At 47.2% G+C, this 8881-nt stretch overlaps 1 long non-coding RNA gene across 1 annotated transcript; it reads right to left on the minus strand.

The window, feature by feature from the left end:
* Positions 1-2596: 2596 nt before the first annotated feature.
* LOC119777876 lies at positions 2597-3138 on the minus strand. The gene is made up of 2 exons (XR_005279988.1): positions 2780-3138; positions 2597-2709 (listed from the first exon to the last, which is right to left on the minus strand). It is a non-coding gene; the product is annotated as an uncharacterized LOC119777876 (long non-coding RNA).
* Between the last annotated feature and the right edge of the window lie 5743 nt (positions 3139-8881).

Genomic DNA, 8881 nt, shown 5'->3' on the forward strand with positions numbered 1-8881 from the left:
TAATCCAGTGGATGCATGCCGCCAAATTCTCCGCTCATCCAGGAGTGAGTAGAACAGTTGCTCTCATCTCCAGACGCTTCTGGTGGCCCACTCTCCACAGGGACGTAAAGGAGTATGTGTTGGCTTGCCCCACATGTGCCCATAACAAAGCCTCACACCAGCCTCCTTCTGGCCTGCTTCAACCACTTCCTGTTCCCTCGCATCCATGGTCTCATATCGCCATAGATTTCGTCACCGGTCTCCCTGTCTCTCGAGGTATGTCCACCATACTAACCATTGTTGACCGTTTCTCGAAATCCTGCCATCTAGTTCCCCTCAGAAAACTTCCCACGGCCTTCCAGACAGCTCAGCTTCTGATAAAACATGTTTTCCGGCTTCATGGCATCCCCCAAGAAATCCTCTCGGACAGAGGTCCCCAATTCATCTCTCAGTTATGGAAGGCTTTCTGTTCTGCTCTCGGCTGCAAACCCTCTCTCACCTCAGGTTACCACCCCCAATCGAATGGTCAGACCGAACGCATGAACCAACAGTTGGAATCCACCCTCCGCTGCCTCACGTCAAATAACCCCGTGGACTGGAGCCAATTTCTCCCATGGATTGAATATGCCCACAACTCTCTCCGTTCTGCATCCACTGGATAATCCCCATTCCAGGTCAGTCTCGGATATCAACCACCTCTTTTCCCCGCAGATGAGAGAGAGATATCGGTGCTGTCCATCAATCAACACATCCGTCGCTGTCAAAGGATTTGGAGGGAGACCATCGCCACACTCAACCAGTCATCTGCATCCGTTAAAAGTTTCGTACGAGCGTTCCTGCCCATCTACCTCTTCCGCTCCGCCAAGGGGCGGTCGTTGAGGGGGGGGTACTGTTGGGAGGTGGAGAGATCCCATCTTTCTCCAGCAGAGTCCGCCGTGGATCCTCTGAGGGAGCCTCCTGCACAGCTGCAGCTCATCAAGATCATCAGAGGATCCACTACATAAGCTGTCTTCAGACCTTGCCTCAATGTCGCAGTGTTGATCCAGTTGGTCAGCGCTAAAGCCTAGATCCTCAGTGTATCTCCATGACTTTGAATCCAGGTTGGATTCTAACTACTGTCTCTGTTTTCCAGGAAACCCGTGCCTCCTCTGTGAAAGCTCTGGAGGAGCTAACCTGCCGAGCCGACCCTCTGAGCCAAACCCTGAAGATTCACAGAGAACCCCCAAGCAGCTCTGGACTAGAGCTGGGAAATCTAAGCCAAGGTCTGTTCAAGCTAAGACGTGAGACGCTGAAGCAGCAAACGGACTCTGCTGATAAACTCTTCTCCAGAACCAACAGTGACTCTCCCAAAGTAAACCTCAAGAACCCTCAAGGTACAATCAGTGAACCTTTGGAAATCAAACCCTGTCAGCAGTCCCTAACTGTGCTGTCTCTCACGCAGACTCCGGTAAACCAGAATCCAGGCCCGAACCAGAATCAGTACATTCTGTGTGTTGTGCTTAAATAAACTGTTAAACTTTTCATCCTTGTGTCCGTCAGTGGTGTTCTGCATAACTGGGTCTCCTTCAGTGAACCCATCATGACAGTTATATTATATATAGTGTTATCTAAAACCCCTGGTACATAGAAAGATAACATTTAGAGTGGGAGGAGAAAACATCACAGTTTTTGATACTGTATCCTGGTAACACTATTACCTTCACCTAAGAGGATTTCTGTTCACCTACCTGTACCTCACTGTCCTTTATCCTTAATAAGTATTGGCGTAAATAGGACTTCCGATTTGAGGGGATCTGGGGAAACAGTAAAAAAAAAAATGAACTAATGGAAGACAAACAAACAAATTAAAATGTTCTCTAAAGAAAGTAATATGTAGAAATGAAGGAAGAGGAAGCTAAGGACCAAACCTTGTGGAACGTCAGAGACCAGATGGAGTAAAAACACAGGATTAAATGTGAGTCTGATAATAAGAGCTAATCAGAAGGTAAAAATCTTTTCTCTCAAAATTTTTCAGCTCAATGGAAGTTAATCTTATATACTTTATGGTACAGAAAAAAACGAGGGAAACTCTGAAGAAGCAGATTCTGTCTACAATCAACACACCTCCAACAATTACCACTGTGAATTAAAAATGTAGCCAAATTGTTATGGTATTTTGGACGGAAATCTCCAAATTATCTCCATTCCAGCTTTGAACTAAATAGTATCAAAAATGTATAGGAAATAAATGTTTAGATTTAGATAAATTCATTAATCCAACCACAGGCAATTTATTGGTTTTAATGTTTAACAGCTAATATCTAATGGATTCACTTTGGCGGGAGGAGCAGTATGCTTCCCATTTATTGAACCAGTCTCTAATCGTCACAAATGTCCAAAACCAACATGTTCTCTGTTATTTCTTTCAAGATTTAAAACAAGAAACCAGCTGCTCTGTTATTTCCTGTTTCTGCAGCTTTGATTACCATTTAGATGGCAAAGTGGAATTCAGTATTGCAGGAGGGAGCAGCATCCATTTAATGTGTGGAGTAAGATCTATTACTGTCATGTTTGGCTTCAGGTGCCTAACCCACATGCAGAACACTCCGAGACAGGATAAAAGTTCAATGGTTTATTTAGAAGATGGAATACAATAAATAAACAGATCCCAAGGGGAACTCGTCTGGTCACGAGTGGATTCAGAAATGCACACAGAGTTAACAGGTCCAGGACTGGTCACGAGTGGGTTCACTGCAGAGGGGGACAGAGGAGTTAGTGGAGGTCCAGGTAATTTGCAGGATGAGAGTGTGCAGGGCTGTACCTGTACAGGAGTTGAGCTGAGCGGCTGAGGGGGGAACCTAGAGGGTCCAGAGGCTATCGGCAGGCTGAGGGCTAGGCGGAGGCAGAGCTTGGTTTGAGTGTTGGCAGATTACCAATTAGAGTTTCCCTTCCGGTTTCTTCAGAGAGCGGGCAGGCAGGTCTTTGACAGGAATAGTTTTCCAGGGTTCTTCAGAGAACAGACAGGCAGATTACCGGCAGAGATACTCTTCTGGGTATCAGGTTTCAGACAGGTTCAATCTAGGAAGCAGAGGGGAGAAAACAGATCAGGTTCAGGTTCTGGTTTTCAGGTAGTCAGAGATTCAGACAGGCAGGTTGGCTCAGGCTTGCTAACCGTAACTGGCAAACACTCTGGCACTGGAGAGAAGTCCTCTGCCTCCTTAAATAGAGATCTCCTGATAAGCAGATGAGCGACAGGTGGTTGCAATCAGCTCCGGCTCCAGGAGATCTAGTACGCCCTCTGGTGGAGAAAGTGGACAGACCTCCAGATCCCAACAGTACCCCCCCTCAACGACCGCCTCCTGGCGGTCCAAATAAAGTAGATGGCAGAGACTCACGGTATTCTCTGATCAGGTCAGGGTCGAGAATAAAGGATCCAGGAACCCAAGTGCGATCCTCCGGACCGTAGCCCTCCCAGTCGACCAGGTACTGCCAGCCGCGGCCCCGGCGATGGGAGTCTACGATCCGGCGGACGGTGAAAGCAGGGTGACCATCAATGTCCCGGGCGGGTGGAGGGGAGTCGGACCGAGGGCACAAAGGGCTGGTCAGGACAGGCTTAATCTGCGAGACGTGGAATGTTGGATGAATCCGGAGAGAGGATGGCAGATGCAGGCGGATGGCAGACGGGTTGAATACAGACTCGATTTTGAACGGACCGATGAACCTGGGAGAGAGTTTGCGGGACATGGATTTGAGAGGGATGTCACATGTGGAGAGCCAAACCTGTTGTCTGGGTGTATAGGTGGGAGCAGGACGTCGTTTGCGGTCAGTATATTTTTTGTTTTGAGCAGATGTCCGGTTCAGAGCGGCAATGGTGTCTTTCCAGATCTTATGACAACAGCAGATGTGGTGCTGAACTGATGGAACGGAAATTTCCTTTTTGTCGGTGGGGAACAGGGGTGGCTGATAACCTAGAGAGATTTCAAAAGGGGACAGACCGGTTACAGAAGATGTGTGAGAATTATGTGCGTATTCTACCCAGTGTAGATACTGGCTCCAGTAGATCGGGTTGGTTGAAGTGAAGCATCAGAGGGTTGATTCCAGCTCCTGATTTAGATGTTCAGTTTGACCATTGGATTGTGGATGATAACCTGATGTCAGAGAGATTTATGTGTCAAGAACAGAAGTGTTTTAAGACCTGTGCGGTGAATTGAGGCCCTCTGTCCAACAAAATCTCCTGGGGAATTCCATGGAGCTTGAAAATGTGTTTGACCAGAAGCTGCGCTGTTTGGAAGGCAGTCTGAAGTTTCCTGAGGGGAACAAGATGACAGGCTTTTGAGAATCGATCTATTATGGTGAGGATGGTGGTCATACCTCTGGATGCGGGCAAACCGGTCACAAAATCCACGGCGATGTGGGACCAGGGGCGAGATGGAACAGGTAGCCGATGAAGAAACCAGAGGGAGGTTGGTGTGAAGGTTTATTTCGAGCACAGGTGGAACAGGCTAGGACATACTCTTTCGTATTCCTTGTGAAGGGATGGCCACCAGAAACGGCGAGAGATCAGGGCAATGGTTCTGCTTACACCGGTGTGAGCAGAAAACTTGGCTGAATTCATCAAGTGGATGAGACGGGACCTGACAGAAGAGGGAACATAGGTTTTGTTGGGTGGACCATTACCTGGTTCGGGTTCAGAAGCTTGGGCCAGTTTTATTAAATCAGAGATTTCCCAGGAGACAGTAGCCACCGTGCAGCTGGCAGGGAGAATGGAGTCCGGAGTTTCAGGTTTGTTGGGCGAGTACAGGCGTGAGAGAGAGTCGGGTTTGATGTTCTTGGAGCCAGGCCGGTAGGAGATAATCAGGTTAAATCTTGAGAAGAACAGTGACCAACGGGACTGACGGGGATTGGATCTCTTAGCAGATTGAATGTATGATAGGTTTTTGTGATCTGTCCATACCAGAACGGGATGCTCTGCGCCCTCCAGCCAATGCCGCCATTCTTCCAGAGCCAGTTTATTTGCTAGGAGTTCTCTGTCTCCGACATCGTAATTTTGCTCTGCGGGCGAAAGTCTGCGGGATAAAAATGTGCATGGATGAGTTTTTTGGTCAGAATCAGATACTTGGGACAAGACTGCCCCCACCCCAGAATCAGAAGCATCCACCTCAAATATGAACTGCTTGGAGGGGTCAGGTTGGACGAGGATGGGTGCACTAGAGAACAGGGCCTTGAGTTTCTTAAATGCAGCCTCAGTCTCCGCAGACCAGTGAAAAGTCCTATTAACAGATGTAAGGGCAGTCAGAGGCCGAGCTGTCTGGCTGTAATTTCGGATGAACCTTATGTAAAAGTTTGCAAACCCCAGAAACCTTTGTAGTTGTTTATGATTCTCAGGAGTGGGCCAGTCCAGAACCGCCTTGATCTTGTCCTCAGACAGCTTCACCTGCCCGCCCTCAAGCACAAAACCTAGAAAGGTGACAGAAGGACGGTGAAACTCACACTTTTCAGCTTTGACAAACAGCTTGTTTTCAAGGAGTCTTTGAAGAACCAAACGGACGTGCTTCTTGTGTTCAGACAGGTTTTTGGAGTAGATCAGAATTTCATCAACATAGACAAAAACGAAGATGTTTAAAAAATCTCTCAAAACCATTAACCAGGGCCTGGAAACAGGCAGGGGCGTTGGTTAGACCAAAAGGCATCACTAAGTACTCGAATTGGCCTAGAGGAGTTTTAAATGCAGTCTTCCATTCATCTCCTTCTCTGATTCTGAGGAGATGATAGGCGTTCTTAACCTTACTGAAAACAGGTGCTAGGTCATGGTAGTCAGGAGGTACAGAGGAAAGATCAGGCGGGTCAGCCTCCTGACGGCTGGCCGGAAACTGAGTTGAAGGTGCGACGGAGCGGAGACAGGAAACATGGCAGGATGCAGACCAGGATTCAACATGTCTTTTGGACCAATTGATGTGTGGATTATGAAGTTGAAGCCACTCAAAACCAAGGACTATGGATGAACTGGCTGACGGAAACACGAAAAAGGATATTGTTTCTCTGTGATTGCCAGAGATTAACAGTTCGAGCGGCTTAGTTTGGTGTGTGACATGAGGTAATCTTTTACTGTCGAGGGCCGAAACTCTCAGAGGTTTATTCAAAGGAGTGGTTTCTATGTTCAATTGTTGAACCAGACCGGAGTCAATTAGATTTTTCTCACAACCAGAGTCTATTAATGCAGAAAGCGTGAGGGATTGATCTGTGAGAAACAGAGTAGCAGGTAACAGCAGGCGAGGAGATTTCTCAGTTTGAAGATGGTCCGCCAGACTCCTCATTTCCACTGGCGGACCCCGGCTTTAACCTTGGCTGGGTAGGTTGAAACAAAATGACCTGGTTCTCCACAGTACATGCAAAGGTTCCCCTTACACCTTCTTAGCCTCTCCTCGGATGTGAGCCTGGTGTGACCGATCTGCATTGGCTCAACTTCAGAGGATTCTGTGGAGGGAGAGACGTAATGAGTCTTAGATACAGGGACAGATACAGGTTAATTCCGGCTCTTTGATCTGGACTCAGCTTCAGAGGACACTGAGGAAGAAATGGTGTCATTATTCTTAGCTGCTGGGGCAGAGACAGAAAAAACATGGCTTCTCAATCTAGACTTGAATCTGGCTCGTAGTCTGTTATCCAAACGGATTGTTAACTTGATGAGCTCCTCCAAGGTTGCTGGTTCATCGAGAGTGGCCAGCTCGTCTTTAATAGATTCGTCTAGAGCATGGAAATAAGCACTTTTAAGCGCAGATTCATTCCACCCGGAAGTTGATTGAAAATTCGGCAACCATTCTATTTCCTTGTTTAAATTCTAAAAGTCCACGAGACTCTGTGGACTTGTCTGTATCTTGATTGAATACTTGTGAAAACTCTTGGATAAATTGTTCAAATGTACAATCAAAACTAGATTCTGAAGAAAATCTGGCTTCCGCCCATTCAAGGGCTTTTCCAGACAATTGAGACAGAATAAAGGCAATTTTCCTCTTGTCATTAGGGAAACTGGACTGCGAATGTTCAAAAACGAGTTTACACTGGAACAGAAATCCCTTACACTTACTAGGATTGCCAAAAAACTTTTCAGGAAGTGAAGGGCGGAATTTAGGAAACGACAGACCGGGTTCTGACCTAAGTGGAGGATTAGTCTCTTGAACCGGAAGTTGAGTGGGCTCAGTTCTTGGTGTAGCATTTTGCAGATAGCCGGCTATCTCCTGTAAAGCACGGTTTGTTTGGTCATGACGTGTGTTTAACTCACGGAGTTTGTTGTTGTTGTTGTTCCAATATCCTCCGGAGTGATTCCGCTAGGTTAGTCTGTTGGCCAGAGTGTTCCGTCATGTTTGGCTTCAGGTGCCTAACCCACATTCAGAACACTCCGAGACAGAATAAAAGTTCAAAGGTTTATTGAGAAGATGGAATACAATAAATAAACAGATCCCAAGGGGAACTCGTCTGGTCACGAGTGGATTCAGAAATGCACACAGAGTTAACAGGTCCAGGACTGGTCACAAGTGGGTTCTCTGCAGAGGGGGACAGAGGAGTAAGTGGAGGTCCAGGTAATTTGCAGGATGAGAGTGTGCAGGGCTGTACCTGTACAGGAGTTGAGCTGAGCGGCTGAGGGGGGGAACCTAGAGGGTCCAGAGGCTGTCGGCAGGCTGAGGGCTAGGCGGAGGCAGAGCTTGGTTTGAGTGTTGGCAGATTACCGATTAGAGTTTCCCTTCCGGTTTCTTCAAAGAGCGGGCAGGCAGGTCTTTGACAGAAATAGTTTTTCAGGGTTCTTCAGAGAACAGACAGGCAGATTACTGGCAGAGATACTGGATTTCAGATTTCAGACAGGTTCAATCTAGGAAGCAGAGGGGAGAAAACAGATCAGGTTCAGGTTCTGGTTTTCAGGTAGTCAGAGATTCAGACAGGCAGGTTGGCTCAGGCTTGCTAACCGTAACTGGCAAACACTCTGGCACTGGAGAGAAGTCCTCTGCCTCCTTAAATACAGATCTTCTGATGAGCAGATGAGCGACAGGTGGTTGCAATCAGCTCCGGCTCCAGGAGATCTAGTACGCCCTCTGGTGGAGAAAGTGGACAGACCTCCAGATCCCAACAGTACCCCCCCTCAACGACCGCCTCCTGGCGGTCCAAATAAAGTAGATGGCAGAGACTCACGGTAGGGCTAGGCGGAGGCAGAGCTTGGTTTGAGTGTTGGCAGATTACCAATTAGAGTTTCCCTTCCGGTTTCTTCAGAGAGCGGGCAGGCAGGTCTTTGACAGGAATAGTTTTCCAGGGTTCTTCAGAGAACAGACAGGCAGATTACCGGCAGAGATACTCTTCTGGGTATCAGGTTTCAGACAGGTTCAATCTAGGAAGCAGAGGGGAGAAAACAGATCAGGTTCAGGTTCTGGTTTTCAGGTAGTCAGAGATTCAGACAGGCAGGTTGGCTCAGGCTTGCTAACCGTAACTGGCAAACACTCTGGCACTGGAGAGAAGTCCTCTGCCTCCTTAAATAGAGATCTCCTGATAAGCAGATGAGCGACAGGTGGTTGCAATCAGCTCCGGCTCCAGGAGATCTAGTACGCCCTCTGGTGGAGAAAGTGGACAGACCTCCAGATCCAAACAGTTACTCAGTCTTACTGCCTCAATCTAAAAATAAAACAACCCTCATAGGTGGAAAACCTCCAGAGATCCCTGACTGTAAGGTGAGCTTCTGTCATCTAGTGCAGACAGGCTTCAATAGACAGGCCTTTTTATTATATGGGCCCCTCAGCATCAGATTGAAATATGTAAGATGCACCAAAGACTATCAGTTACATTTTCAATAATTTTTATTGCAAAATTGCAAAGGGAAAATATCCTAAGGTGAAAAATTTAAATATAAATTAACTTTAAACATTACATAAATAATCATCTT

This window comes from Cyprinodon tularosa, unplaced genomic scaffold (assembly GCF_016077235.1).
Source record: "Cyprinodon tularosa strain WSP-4 unplaced genomic scaffold, ASM1607723v1 ctg1288, whole genome shotgun sequence".
Classification (NCBI taxonomy): domain Eukaryota; kingdom Metazoa; phylum Chordata; class Actinopteri; order Cyprinodontiformes; family Cyprinodontidae; genus Cyprinodon; species Cyprinodon tularosa.